The sequence below is a fragment of the Orycteropus afer genome, unplaced genomic scaffold (assembly GCF_000298275.1).
Source record: "Orycteropus afer afer isolate SDZICR_OR568_19922 unplaced genomic scaffold, OryAfe1.0 scaffold00291, whole genome shotgun sequence".
In the NCBI taxonomy this organism is placed as follows: Eukaryota; Metazoa; Chordata; class Mammalia; order Tubulidentata; family Orycteropodidae; genus Orycteropus; species Orycteropus afer.
Window position 1 is genome coordinate 45446 of NW_006921878.1, and position 323 is coordinate 45768.

Genomic DNA, 323 nt, shown 5'->3' on the forward strand with positions numbered 1-323 from the left:
TCAAAATGTGTTGATTATCACTGGTGATTGGAATGCAAAAGCTGGAAACAAAGGAGAGTTGCCAGTAGTTGGAAAATATGGCCTAAGTGATAGAAATAACTCTGGAGAGAGCATGATAGAATTTTGCAACATCAACACCCTACTCATTGCAAATACCTTTTTCAACAACATAAGTGATGGCTATACACGTGGACTTCATTAGACGGAATGCACAGGAATCAGACTGACTACACCTGTGGCAAGAGGTGATGGAGAAGTTCAATATCTTCAGCCAAAACAAGACCAGGAGCTGAGTGTAAAACAGACCATCAACTGCTCATATG